Raw genomic sequence first — 14,815 nt, forward strand, 5'->3', positions numbered from 1 at the left:
ATGAGAACATAGAGAGCAAGGCAGTAATATATAGTCATCTTGTGTAAATGTTCCCAATGTTTTGTCTTCTAATGTCTACTTATACTGCTACCCCATAGTCTGATATAGATGCTGGATTAAAAGAGGCATGTAAATGTTTTAAAGATCATGTAAAGGTTTAGTTAATTAATAAACATAAACTGTAAGGCTTATTCTGTATTTGCCAACTCAGAGTTTCCAGTGTAGCTGTTAATGCCTCTGTTATATGATTCATGTGGATGCCAGCATAATTTGGGAAAGCTTTATGTTGTTACTAGCTTTTTTTGAAACCATGTCTTTCCTTTTATGTATATGTCATTAAAATATAAAACTCAGAGCACAATAGTTTGAGTGGTCTACTTCTCTTATCTGTAATCATATGGGCAAATGGGCTGGCTAAATATTTGTTTTTGTATGAAAAACTGAAACGTGATCACTCCTAAGAGCTTCTTTTATCAACCACATTAGTAATATACATTGAGATACTGTATATGCATAGTACAGATCTCAGAAACATTTTGTACATAATGTAAAGAAAATTGGTACAATCCACAGGTATCATAAACCATTTTGGACACTAGTGTTTACTGCCAATTGGTGGCAACTGTAGCATGAAAGCTAAAGGTTAACTACAATATGTGTCCAATAATGAGTGCACCTCTATACTACTGCTCAGCAAACTTTATCAGCATTTCTTAAAAGAGATGTACAGGATATTCACCCACTGCAATAAAGGGAATAACAATGTACTTGTGGCACATAACTCTACTCAACCGGCTGCATGTGACCAGTATATCATGCCTACAAAACGTCAGTTTTACTCAGCGGGTATTGTAGCTGTGGATGGCATTTTGTTTTGTAAAGAGGGCAGATAATACCACAGTGGTGTTATGTTGTACTTGGGAAACATAGTGTTGGTGCCACAAACTTCTAATATTTATAGGCCTTCCTGCAAGCAAAAACAAAAGCAATAGTACCATAGGCACTGAAGGCACATTAAATATATTCAGTAGAATTACCAAATGTGCACAGAGTTTGTGTCCCGAGAAGAACAACCTGGGATGAGCACAAATGTCCTACACAAGTGTAGCCCACTCAGTGCTGTTTTAATGAGTATAGTCCTACAGTACCTGTGCTTTGGTGACTCCCCAGATCCTCCCTATGCTGGCCATACACGCTACAATTATCGGGGCGATCCGCCTGATATCCGCAGATCGCCCCAATAATTGTAGTGTGTGTGGGGGTGACCGAAGGTTAAATATCGCTCAGTCGGGAATGCTGGATTGTCCAGCATGTCCGTCCAATGCGATATTTATGAGTTAAACTGTCGGCTGCATCGGGCAGTGTATGCCCAGCCGCGGTCGACAGATAGACATTTCCTGTGTTCCTTACCATGGAACCAACAGGAAAATGTCTTCTCCCCCCGGGGGCGGAGCGCAGATGTCGGGCTAATACACTGTGAGAAATCTCACAGTGTATGCCGCGAACAACTCAGGCTGGCAGGCTGCCAGATAAAATGTCTGTCGGTCTGACATTTTATCTGGCTATGTATGCCCAGCTTTAGTAACTGTGCAAAGACAAATATTTGCAATATACATCCTGCTTTATTTTTATGAGCTAGAGTAGGGAAGAGAATAGCTAATTAATCAGTATCAGATTATATTACAAATCACTTACACCAACAGGAATCAATGAATCAAGTTTCACATCTTTTACATGAAATAATCTATGGAACTCTTAGATTAAAGTGCTAATTGCTGATCATCTATATGTCTATGCAGAGCCATTTAATGAAGAAAGCTTGAAGATGTGTTTTATAAGTAACAAGTCATTTTATTCAGTGTAGCACTTTTTTATTTTGACAAATTGATGGATAAACTAAAGCTGACCACACATCTAAAGATTATCTGTCCAACCAGTCAACTGACCAACCACCCAACTTGTCTGTCCAACTAAATCGCTTCCCCACACATCTAACCAACTTTTCATCCAACCAGGCAACCTGCCAACTTTTTCAACAGACCAGCCAACTTCTGTCCAACTTGTGATGTCACAGAAGTAGGCGGATACTGCCTGCCTACTTCTGCATGTTTTGAATAAATATATTGAACACACACACAAATATTATATATATGTATATATATATATATATATATATATACATACATACACACATACACACACACATATGTCTGTGCGTGTTTAACTATATATATATATATATATATATATATTTACACACACACATAAAATATATATATGTGTGACATTGGACAGTGCCGAATGAGGGGAGGAGAGTTGGGATGGATCGACGGATACGGAGCCGTGATGGTTGGGGGGAGGGTGGCCGGATGCAGTAGTCAGATGGTCATAAAATATATAGGTGCCTATTTATCATTCAATATTTGCGCTGTATTCCCCGAAAACCATTTTCGGGGGATAGCCGCAAATATTAAGTATTCTTCGATATCTGTTGCTATCTGTTGCTATCCCTCCATTTCCGTCGGCAACGCAACCCCCATTAGTTTCTATACGGGATGCAATGCTGATTTATTAAGTTCCAGAATGCGAAACATTCCGAAACCTTGATGCGTGCAGCATAAGCCATCTGAAGATGGCGTAAGGCGCTGTAGCCTATGGTCTACACATCTCAAATCTGTCCATGAGAGGGTTCTATAGGAACCCTCACTTGGCAATTGCCGCAGCGCATGCATGATCTGCAGATCACACATGCGCAGGATCCAAGCACAGGAGTGAAGTGACCACTGTCTCTAAAGGTGGAACTTCATACATCCAGGCAGTATGATCACATCCTGCAATGCGATCAGGGGCGCTTATATGGTGCCCAGATCACATTGCAAATGCGATCATTACTAAATGGGCCACACACACACACACACACACACACACACACACACACACACACACACACACACACACACACACACACACATATATATCACACACAGGGATATAATTATGAGACCGGCGGCCTCAATTCCAACTGCGGAATCCCGGCAGGAGATTTAACATAGGCGGCGAATTTCCGACGCCTATGTTAATCCCAACTCCGGACCGTTCGCCCTCCTGCCAGTTAAGCACAATACTTAGCCCAGGGATGGGGGGTTAGGTTTAGGAACCACCGGGGGGGACTTAAGGTGCTTACACACTAGGCGATGTGGTCACGATCTGATATCATGTCCGATTTCCCTTGAACTTTCCCCGGCACTCCAGGACATTATGTGCAGCAAAAGCTGCATGATGTGTCACAAGATCTATCGTGCACGATCTAAAGATTTGTCGATCTTTAGATCGTGCAGGATAGCAAACAGATGCTTGCACAGATAAGGGAACAGTGAGACCCGTCTGTGCTGCTGTTTAAAAAAATGAAGACCTGTGTAAAAAAAAAAATGGCGTGACCCTCCTCCCCCAAAAGAGCAACCAGCCCCCGGGCTTTAGTGATCCAGTGCTGGTTGCGCAAAATATTGTGGACAAACGACGTAGGGGTCCCGTATTCTGTGCAACCAGCACTGGTCTCTGATCCGGTCCTGGTTCTTGAAATACAGGGGGAAAAATGAGTAGGGTCCCCTTGTATTATCCAGAACCAGCACCGGACTTTTTCTAGCAGGGGACTAATGCCACAGCCAGGGGAGCCCTTTCACGGGCCACCCTGCCGAAGCATTAACCCTGACCGCTAGTCAGCCCAGGCCAGGGATCCCTGGGGAGCTGGGGACACCCCCAATAAAGGGGTCCCCCTCTCCAGGGCACCCCAGGCACAGGCTGATAGCCCGGGGCTATCCCCAGCACCCCTGGGCGGTGGGTGCCGGGTTGATTGTGTATAGTGTGTGTAAAAAATAGATGAACTAATATTGTCTTTTGCTGTGGAACTGCAGGTCCCAGCAAGCCTCCTCGGCATTCTGGTACTTGGAGAACCACAAGTACCAGCATTCGGATCATTACCGGCCCCGCTCGTACCTGTAGTTCCACTGCAAAAGCAATATTAAAATAAACACAGGACACACACTGTACAAAGTATAAGTTTATTAAACATATATGCACTCACATGTACACACACATGTACTCATACTCACCTATGTATCCCTATAGCATCGGTCCACTTGTCCAGTAGAGTATCCATAGGGGACCTGTTAAAAAAAACACACTCACCATCTCCTATGCGAAGTTCGGTCCTCTTCGTTCCAAAGTAGGCATTCCAGAAATCACGGAGCCACAAACTAAAGTACCGTTCTTTAGGAACGGTACCTCCCGAATAAGAGCTTAGCGGCGGGATTTCACCATGGAAACCCCGATGCTGAGCGTTCATTGGCTGAGACGCGAGCCCTCCGCCTCTCAGCCAATGAACGGCTCTCACCATTGAAGTCAATGGTGAGAACCGCAAAGGTAACTCAAGGTTAGGGTTAGGCACCCCCCCCCCCGGGCAAGATTAGGGTTAGGAACCCCCCCCCGGGAGGGATAGGGTGCAGGGAGGGGGGGTTAGGTTTATGCACCCATGTGGGGGAGGTTAGGGTTAGGCACTAGGGGGGAGATCAGGGTTAGGCACCCGTAAGGGAGAGTTAGAGGGAGGAGAGGGGAGGGTTAGTATACTTACCTACCCCAGTCGGGATCTCCTCCATCAGGCATCTGCTGTCGGGATTTCAGCTGCTGGCATTTCAATTCCATTCCGATCCATATATTATATATATCTATATATACAGATATATATAATATACACACACACACAATATGGTACCAACGAGCAGCAGGTACAACCTGAAGATGGAGGACATCCACAGCACCCCAGTGGCTGTACTACAGGGATCGTAAGTTGGTCAGGCAGCACCTCGGCAAGTGTCACAGAAGTGGCAGGAGGAAAGTCCGACGTGCACTGGCTTCATCCATGCATCGAAGATTGAGGCGGTGAGGTACCAGGAGCAGTGGTGCCGCCTCTAGGGGAAGTCAGGGATCAGTGCCACTTGTACTAAGGGGAGGGTCAGGGGTCAGTGCCACTTGTACTAAGGGGAGGGTTAGGGGTCAGTGCCACTTGTACTGGGCAGGGTCGGTGGTCAGTATCACTTGTACTGAGGGGGACGGGGGAGTGTGATCGCGGGGGAGTTGATAACGGGCTGGCATGGGAGACTGAAGGTGCTGCGGAGAGGTGTGCTACCCACCTGGATCCACCGCTGCCGCTACATTTTCCAGCCGGCTCCTGCACCTCCTGACAAGTCCGGTGCTGAAAACACGGGATCCGCTGCTGAGGACTGAGGACCCACTGCTGCCGGCGCTAGACACACAGGACCCGGCGCTGATGACAGAGGACCCTACGCAGCTGAAGACAAGACCTTGTTCTGCTATAAGGTGAGTGTGACAAAAGTAGGCGGACACTGCCGGCCAGTGTCCGCCTACTTATCGTTCAGTCGGGGGAACTTTCCGCCTACACTAGAACAATAGTTGGTGAAAATCAAACATGTTATGGCGGGCATTCACTGTCAGGATTTTGGCGGTCGGCATTTCGACCGCCGGCATCCTGACTACATCCCTATATATATATATATATATATATATATATATATAGACATATACATATACACACACACTCACACACACATAGAAGTCCAATGGTCCAGCACTACTGTCAAAATGTTGAATAGCCCTCGTGCCCTCCGTTATTGATGAATAGTCAGCAAAAGAGAAATGTACGGCAGCACTGAGGGTCTTTAGTAAATGCAATAAATTTCTTTAATCCAACATTTCAAGGCTGGATTTTATTACCTTGACAAAAGGGCGATCCAGCCCTGAAACGTTGGATTAAAGAAATTTATTGCATTTACTAAAGACCCTCAGTGCCGCCGTACTTTTCTCTTTTGCTGACTATATATACACACACATACATATATATATTTACACACACTTATACATACATACATAAAAATGGGGGGGGAACTTGTGCAGGGGAAGGGGTGCACCTATGATGGAGACCTGTGATCGAGGGGGGGAGGGGAGAACACCGGCAGGGGGCAGACCTGTGATTGTGGGGGAGGGAAGAACACTCGTGGGGGGGGGCAGACCTGTGATTGCGGGGGGGGGGGGGAGTGCGGGCATCGGACAGCGAAGGTGCAACTGCGGGTGGTGATCGCGGAGGGGGGCGTTGCACACGTGGGGAGGGGGTGAGGGCAGTGCACATTGAAGCTGCAATAGTGGGTGGTGATGTGGGGACGGCAGTGGAGACCAGTGCTGTTGTCAGGGGCGGGGGGCTACGTACTAACTGGAGACTGGTGATAGACTGTAGTGCAGCAGCTGCAACAGCTCCACCAGTCCTCTCCTACGCTGCACCTGTCCCATCCCCTATACAAACAGGGTCACACAGACATACATGGAGGAGAGGACAGACATATACACATACATACACACACTGGCAAGCAGGGTCATACATAGACACATACATACAGACAAGGAGGGTCACACATATACACGTACAGGCAGGGTGGTTCACACATAGGCACATACATACATACAGGCAGGGTGGTTCACACATACATACATACATACATACAGGCAAGGAGGCTCACACAGACACATACATACGGACAGGGAGGGACGATCACAAATACATACAGGCAGACATGGAGGTTCACACAGACACATACATACAGTCATACATACATACATACAGGGAGGATCATACATACATACATACAGGCAGGCAGCTCACACAGACACATACATACAGGGAGGATCACACATACATACATACATACATACATACAGGCAGCTCACACAGACACATACATACAGGGAGGTAGGATCACACATACATACATACAGGCAGGCAAGGAGGCACACACAGACACATACATACAGGGAGGTAGGATCACACATACATACATACAGGCAGGCAAGGAGGCACACACAGACACATACATACAGGAAGGCTCACACATACATACAGGGAGGTAGGATCATACATACATACAGGCAGGCAAGGAGGCACACACAGACACATACATACAGGGAGGATCACACATACATACATACATACATACATCATACTTGCCTACTTCTGAAATCTAGTTTCAGGGAGATTACAGACTTTAGTAGAATACGCAGAGCAAGGGGGGGGCATCGAGGGGGCGTGGCCAGCTCCAACCAAAGGGCGTGTCTAAGGGGGCTGTACTGCAGTGGCAGGTGTGACCTGCTTGTGAGAGAGCTCACAATTTAATGGGAAACAGAACTGGCACAAGAGAAGTGTAACTTTTGCTGCACTATGGGGACAGTAACAAGGGTGCACCAGTGTCAGTATAGGTGGGAGTAGACTGTTGTAAAAGGGTGGGCTAGTGAATGTGAGAGAGTTCAGTGTGAGGCTGGGGCTGTCTGTACTAACTGAATTGCGTTATCTTACAGGGATATGGGCCCTCATTCAGAGCCGTACGCTCTGAGCAGAGCGCACGCTCTGCATGAGGGCCGGGCTCCTTTTTCATGGAGTGTCCTCCTGGACGCTCGTATAGCTGTGGGTCACCACCCACAGGCTATACGAGCGTGCATTTTGATGGCCGCGATGGTCGTGACCATCGCGACCATCGAAATTGCGAGCCGGAGCCTGCGGTTGAGGTTTTCAACCGCAAGCTCCGGAGTGATTTTGGCTCTATCAGAGCCAAAATCACTCCCACTGACATCACTAGTGATGTCAGTGGGCCGGCTTCTGACGGGAGGCGTTCCCGTGGGAACGCCCCCGTCAGGGAGGCACGCCCCCGGCACGCCCACCAAAGGGGGCGTGCTGTCAATCAACATTGACAGCACGCCCCCTTTGATCGGACACAACGAGCGAAGGAAAGTCCTTCGCTCGTCGTGTCTGGCGCATGCGCACGACGGAGCTCCCTCCGTCGTGCGCATGCTCAGTGCAGACCATCGACCCACTTGCGAGCGTACAGCCGCTCGCGAGTGGGTCTGAATCAGGCCCATGATCTCATTAGACAGCTCTCTGGATTGTCAGGCAGTCTGCCCTCCCAGTGGGGACTTGCAGAGTGCAGACTGCCTGTCATTCCAGAGAACTGTCCACAGAGATCACAACCTTGCAATATAAAGTAATCCCAACCTTATCTTATCCCTCGATCCTTCCACCCACAACCATGTGCGCAGAGCAAAGCATGTAAACAAAGCTGCTTAGTGAAGCTCTGTCATATAATAAACACAAGTCCCGAGTCCCTGGCTCCCTGCTACTCACAGTTACCTTTTTCTAAAACAGCAGTTTAGAGCTACCGTACCAGGGGATGAATCAACTGCTGCTGCCTGCAGTCACTGCCATGAGACTCCGGGTGGGAAGTCACTGCAGAGAGTCTGCCTGATTATGAGCTAGGCAGCCACCGCTGCGCTGCTCACAAACCCTGCGGTGGCCAGCCTGTAGCACTGCAGCAACAAAGACATGCTGTTACATCCTCCAGCCCCGGCCCCGTCCCATCCGGACTCGCGCATGCGCAGTCCGGATTTTCAACTACACAGTGAGGAAACCGGGAAGTTCTCATCACTGTCCGGGGTAGCGGGATTTCCCATCATAAAACGGGAGGCTCCCGCGGAAATCGGGAGGGTAGGCAAGTCTGATATACATACGCACAGACAGGGAGGATCACAGATAAATACGTATGACGGCTGTCAGGTGCCTTCTACTGGAATGGGTTGGCACCGGCTGTGAAGTCCACCGCGAAATGGTTCCTGTGAGGAGGTCTCTGTTACCAGAGGTGCTGAGGAGGATTCCCTTGCGGAGCAGTCCTGTGCCGAGGGTCACCGCAGTGTACGCTGGCAGTTGCTGGAGTCCCTGTAACAGTGGGGAGAGCTGGAATCCCTGCAATGTGCGCCGCAGGGAGAACTGGAGTTCCTGCAGTGTGCGCTGGGGGTAGAGCTGGAGTCCCTGCACTGTTCGCCGGGGGGAGAGCTGGAGTCCCTGCAGTGTGCGAGCGTGGGGAGAGCTGGAGTCCCTGCACTGTGCACCGGGGGGAGAGCTGGAGTCCCTGCAGTGTGCGCGCGGGGGTAGCTTGGTCCGTGCAGTGTGCGGAGTCCCTGCAGGGTGCACCTTGTGTCAGAGGACACTGTGATTCTCTGCTGTCCTGGTGTGTAAAAAGTAGGCGGACACTAGCGGCCAGTGCCCGCCTACTTATCATTCAGTTGGGGGGAAGTTTACCCCTACACTAGAACGATAGTTGGGGAAAATCAAACATGATTGATTTTCCCCAACTGGTTGGAACGACCGTTTTTTGGCATTTTTCAGCGTGTGGGAGCAAACGGCTGACAATCGTTTGCTCCCACACACTAGACGATTATCATTCCAACCATCCAACTAGTTGGCTGGTTGGAACGATATTGTTCTGATGTGTGGGGGCCTTATGACCCTATTTTTGTCATTTGGAAACCCTGGCATTATTCATTTAGTATTACTACTGTATACCCCAAGTATAATAATAATAATGCACACTAAGGATATTTTATAGTGTTTATGTAGTGAACGGGTGTTTTATGTAAATGAACACCCTAGGGTTGGAATGTAATTTACAGCTATATATCTATATCAGGTGAGACACAAGAGACAGGGCTCAGCCGGCCAGCTGTCTCTCACACAGAGATAACTTCATTAACCACTTAACTGACTAATTATTTTTCCAAAAACCGCTCCGAAATTGTCGTTTTTTTTTTATGATTGAATTAGGTCAAGAACAGCTTTGTAAAACTATTCCAATACAATGTAAAAAAAAAAAAAAAAAATGTAAATGCTGTATACCATAAAAATGGCAATTTTTATGGTGTATAGTAGTGATGGCAATTGATAGAAACATCAATTGAGACCACAGCATCGGTTGGGGGGCTGCCATCTATATACGTGTGTGTGTGTGTGTATATATATATATATAATATATATGCACACATACACACATGTATACAAACACATATATATATATATATATATATATATACACACACACACAGACATATATGCAAACATACAGATGCGCCCAGTTTGTTGCAGATCAAAGCACAAACTTGCCTGTGAATTGCGTTATGCGCCACGCTACGCCATGGCCCGTCCCCGTTTGCGGGAGTGCGTCTCAGTAGGATTGAACGGAGACGCTATTGCGCGTCCCAGTCATCTCGCACCAATGCATAGCATAACTCGTTATATAATAGGCAACGATGTGGCTGGGCAAATCTGTACGCACGTGTAAAATATGTGTGTGTGTGTGTGTGTATATATATATATATATATATATATATATACACACATACACACACATATACATACACATATATATTACACACACATATACATACATAAATATAATACACACACATATACTATATATATATATTATACTCACGCATACATATATATGTACAGTATATATTTGACGGCAGGGTATAACTCGAGGGGTGGAGCTTGCTCCTGTTCCACCGGGCTCTAGCAGGGCTTGGGGAGGGAGAGGATGACAGCGCCATCAGCGCGCTGTGCAGTACATTTTCAGCTGCGGTGTGTGGGTCCCGCAGGGCTGCCACTTACAGGGGGAAGAGGGAGGAGACTACAGCGTGTACAGCACTGGCTGTTATATTCCCGGCGGCTGCCGGATGTGGGACCCACAGGGCTGCCGCTTACAGGGGGGGAGAGGGAGGAGACTACTGCGTGGACAGCACTGGCTGTTATATTCCCGGCGGCTGCCGGATGTGGGACCCACAGGGCTGCCGCTTACAGGGGGGGAGAGGGAGGAGACTACAGCGTGGACAGCACTGGCTGTTATATTCCCGACGGCTGCCGGATGTGGGACCCACAGGGCTGCCGCTTACAGGGGGGAAGAGGGAGGAGACTAGGTCCCTCTGAGATAGGCGGCTGCTAGAAGATCATCTTCAAACAGCCGCCCACTTTTTACTGGTCGTATCAGATATGACCATGTCAGGGAAATCCCAGTCTGGTATGGTCGTATCTGATACGACTGTGCCAGGCAAGTGGTTAAATCTAAATCTGCAGCTCTTGGATATATAGTTGAAACCTGACATGCTCATTAGACAGTAACCCAGTATCTAATGGGAATTACTCATTTTAATTCCCAGGGGTCTGTGTAAATCATATACAGGATCATCTATGACCATCTTCTTGCCAATGTTAGTGCTAACTAGAACATATTTCCCCTCACTTGCCCAGATAATGTATGTTTTCTGGTTAATGGTTCATAGTCTTCATTTTGTAGTCAATTGCAGGAGCATTTAATCATAACATGTTACAGTACTCAATTCATCTAGGCTAGATATCTCTCAGCTTTCTCCTATGGGGTTATTATAAGTATCTTAGTCGATTTAACTTTCAAGAAGTCTTATGTAATAAGATTCTACATTTCCCTGCACTACTATAACACAGATTTGAGTCTAAGTAGATATATATATATATATATATATATATATATATATATATTTAAACTGTTATGAGACTCTGTGGGGTCAACTCAATTAGGAACTAGTTGGGTCCTTTGAGCTGTTTTCACGTTGAATTCGCACTTGCATTTGCAATTCAATAACAAACTCACATTGCAATTTCTTAGCAAATTGACATTTTTCTGTGTGCACCCAAAGGTAGGGAAAGGCACACAGGCCCTGATTCAGAGCCGGACGCTCTTTGCGAGCACTCACTCTGAATCAGGGCGGCCTGTTTTTTTTTCAATCCGGCCTCCTGTCCGCTCGCAGCTTTTGCGAGCGACCAGGTGATGGTCGCGACCATACTGCTTGCGATGAGACCCTTGTGGTAGGGTCTCATTCCAGCAAGCCCCAGTGAGCTTCCTGCTCTAATAGAGCTTTTCTAATGGGGGAATGCGTTGTCACAATTTATGCAAGTTTCATGATGCAAGTTCACTTTTGCAATCTTGCATCTAATTGAATTGACCCATATGTTTCTAATTTACCCAAACATGCAATGGGGAATGTCTCTAGAGTCTACATATTCCTTTACTATACAAGTTTGTATAATTTATCTCTGAGTTTTTATTACATTAGTAGATGTTATCACATGCTTTTAGAAAGCTCAGCTTTGCACCTTGGCAAAATCATATTGCACTGCAGCGGTTGCATAATTAACATGTGTGACACCTGTTGAGAAAGAGGCAGCCCGTGTTGCCTAAGGGGATCCTAGTTATACCCAACCCTAGTGTCAATAGCACTCACTATCCTTCCATCCCCGTGTAGGGTGGAGTATGGGATAATAGTGTGAAAAAATAGATACATTAAAATTTATCTTTAGCGAACAAAAAGTACCAGCATGACCATATGGTGTTTAATCATTATTTTGGGTACTCCTGTAATGTAATTTATCTATTTTGTCATATTATTACCCTGTACCCATGGCAGGTGAGCCATAGTGCTATTTAATTTACTGTGTGTGTGTTTATTTCTTTTGCAGGTGAACTACAGGTACCAGCGGGCCCTTAATGCCCTGCATGCTGGTACTTGTGGTTCTCCAAGTATCAGCATGCGGGGTATGCTTGATGGGACCAGTAGTTCTCCAGCAAAAGATAATATTAGTTAATCTATTTTGTACACTACACTTTTACACAATCAACCCTGCACCCACCGGCCAGGGGTGCAGGGGATAGCCCCAGGCTATCAGCCCAGGCCTGTGGTGCCCTGAAGAGGGGGACACAGTGAAAGGGTTCCCCTGGCTGTGGCATTACCCCGCTAGAAAGAGTCAAGTGCTGGTTATGGAAAATACAGGGGACCTCTACTCATTTTGTCCCCTGAATTTCCACAACCAGGACTAGCTCAGAAGAGCCCAGTGCTGGTTCTTAAAATACTGGGGACCCCTACACATTTTCCCCCCTGTATTTTAAGAACCAGGGCAGGCTCAGCAGAGCCCAGGGCTGGTTATGCTTCTGGGGCGGAGGCACGTAATTTTTTTCTATTAAACTGTGTTTTTTAACACACAGAAACATCTCATGGATATGTGCATGTTTCTGTGTTATTGGCACCTGCTCAGGCTAAACTCACCTATCTGAGCCTGGTCTATTTTTGGTAAGGTTGCGGGTACGAATTTCAAACTCGCAACCTATTTCTATCTTGTGAATGGGAAAACATCTGAATGCGCAATTGTTTCTTTGCGAGTTATAGCTAAGCGCTAAACTCGCTTTTTTTTTTACAATATCGCATCCTATTACATTTGGCCCATGATGAGTTTATCATCCATTATGAAATTTTACTCCTAACACCTATAAGTGACACTCTAGCAACAATACTTTTCTCTGCAAAATGAGAAAACAACTAGAAAACTATTTTTGTTTATTATAAGTAGTGCAATATGAGGTAGAATGCACCTCTCATCCTCTTTGAGGATCCTCACATATAATACGAAAATGTGTCCCCCAATTTCATGAATGTAACAGAAAAAAAATATAGCTTAAAATTGCTAAAAATGTACTCAAAACATTAAAATACACATGAGGGCATTTTTTGCATACACTAAATGCCTACCAGTAAGCACAACTTACATAACATCAAAAGAATTTATATTTCCACAGTAGAAAAAAACACAGTCCCGTTGGCTTAGTAGCCTACCAGGTGCTAGGTGAGTTTAGGGGACATAGATGAGTAAGGAAATGGAAACACTCCTCTTTTTCCCACTGCAGTCCTCTCACTGGTGGTGTGTAAGCCCACAGTCAATATGGGTCCTGCCTGTGTACAATTTGTAGCAGATTGTCTGGTTTAGATAAAGAGTATAATGTGTTTGTGGAAACAAACCCCATCAATGGAAAATATGAGAAGACAGGCGTATGTTTTGTCATGCCTTTACAGAGCTGTGTATTTGTCCTATAGAGAAGGGCTGGCTCTGATATTTCCTTTCAGAAAAATCAAACCTCAAAAGTAAATAAATATCTATAAACTATTTCTTTAACTGTACTGAACTGATACTGAAGTATTAAGTTCTGCATTTGTGACATATAGCAGCATAGAATTTGATATGAGAGAAGATCATCTAGGGACTGAGATGCATGCAATTCCGATTTGCAGATAGATCTTACAGTTCTAGCAGCTGCAAATGGTCTAAGTCACCATACATAACTTTGAGTAACTACAGGTCTCTGAAAGGGTATACGTTTAGTATCCCAGAACAGGGGATGCCGGTGCTAAGCATACCGTGGCGGAATCCTGCCAACTGTCAGAATCCCGGTGCCTGCATCCCATTTGCCAGCATCCCGAGGGTACAGTAAGTAGCGGGGTTGGAGGGAGGGTTGGGGGTTAGGGTTAGGCACTAGGGGGATGGTTAGGGTTATACACTAGGAGGGAGGGTTAGGTTTAGGGTACGGGGAGTGGGAGGTTGTGTTTAGGCACAAGGGGGGTTATGGTCAGGCATCGGGGAAGTAAGGCTGGGGTTAGGGTAGGGAGAGGGGATACCTACCGAAAGGTGTCAATAGCCTAACCCTATCGCGATGCTGGCATCTGGATTCTGACCGCCGGGATCCCGAGTGCCGGCATCCTGTATCTATCCCTCTGAAAATCCACATATTTGCATGTCTTGCCCACATCTCCACTTGCATCTATTTGGCTGTAACTGAGCCACAATGGTGTGCCTGAATGTAAGATAAGTGTCATGGGCATTTAGCAATAAGGGCAGGCTATTCAGAGTTGGGCATATGTAGACATCTGTCTGATTTTAACTGATTTCTTGTTCAAGGATGGGGTTGGTATTGGTACATGTGCAAATGGATTATGATGATGGCCACTTTCACAGGTGTATAAATGTGGCACAGGCACAAAGATGCAGAAAAATCTGAATACAGGTGAAAAT

Source organism: Taudactylus pleione, unplaced genomic scaffold (assembly GCF_031769625.1).
Source record: "Taudactylus pleione unplaced genomic scaffold, aTauple2 ptg000109l, whole genome shotgun sequence".
NCBI lineage: Eukaryota > Metazoa > Chordata > Amphibia > Anura > Myobatrachidae > Taudactylus > Taudactylus pleione.